The sequence below is a fragment of the Mustela erminea genome, chromosome 3, assembly GCF_009829155.1.
Source record: "Mustela erminea isolate mMusErm1 chromosome 3, mMusErm1.Pri, whole genome shotgun sequence".
Taxonomy (NCBI): Eukaryota; Metazoa; Chordata; class Mammalia; order Carnivora; family Mustelidae; genus Mustela; species Mustela erminea.
In genome coordinates, this window is record NC_045616.1 from 93,298,356 (window position 1) to 93,299,353 (window position 998).

The 998-nt window shown below is 43.8% G+C and overlaps 1 pseudogene; it reads left to right on the top strand.

The window, feature by feature from the left end:
- LOC116587229 lies at positions 1 to 514 on the top strand (annotated as a pseudogene).
- Positions 515 to 998: the final 484 nt, after the last annotated feature.

Genomic DNA, 998 nt, shown 5'->3' on the forward strand with positions numbered 1-998 from the left:
ACTTTAGCAGCCATGGAATTTGGTGCTGAAATGGCCAAGTCCAAGAACCACACCATGCATCACCGGTCATGAAAATGGCCCAGAAATGGCATCAAGAAACCTCAGTCACAAAGATATGAATCTCTTTGGGGGTAGACCCCATGTTCCTGAGGAACATATGCTTTGACAAAAAACACAACAAGAAGGACCTAGAAAGAATGCAGGCCAACAACACCAAGGTCATGAGTGCACATGCCCACACTGTCAAGGGCCTCATCAACCTCAAGAAGGTCAAGCCCAAGATCCCAACGGTTTGCAGTCACAAGCTGAACCGACTTGCCTACATTGCTCACCCAAAGCTCAGGAAATGTGCTCATGCCCACACTGCCAAGGGTCTCAGGCTCTGCTGGACAAATGCCAAGGTCAAAGCTCAAACCAAAGCCCAGGCTGTGGCTTCAAATCCAATCTCCAGCCCCTCTTTGGTGTGCCTCAGGTTCCCAAAATATCCCAGGCCCCCACAAAGCCTCCAGCATAGAAGCTGCCATCTGCCAATGTGAGGACAGAAAGACTGGTGTAACCCTTAGCTTCTGTCCGCATAGGGCTGGTGTCCTCCTGTGCTATTTGTACAAATAAGTCCGCGGCAGGAGGAAAAAAAAGTATTCCCTTTCAGAAAGGGAACAAGACAAAGATCCCACTATTGCCGCTTCCATTCAGCTCTTACACTGTGGTCCTAGCCAGATTAATAGGACAAGAAATTAAATAGATGGTATAAGGACCTGAAGGAAAGAAACAAGATTTTATGATTATGGAGGGAAAAAATGTAAAGAAATATAGAAGATACATTATAAAATTTATGAGGGTTTAGCAAGGTTACTAGATTAAAACAAATAATAAAAGTTTCAATTATATTTCTACATACCAGCACAAGCAATTTATAAAAAAGACACAATTTACAATAGCATTTTTTTTCTTTCTTTAAGAGACAAGAGAGGGTGCATGAGGGTGGGGTAGTGGGCTAC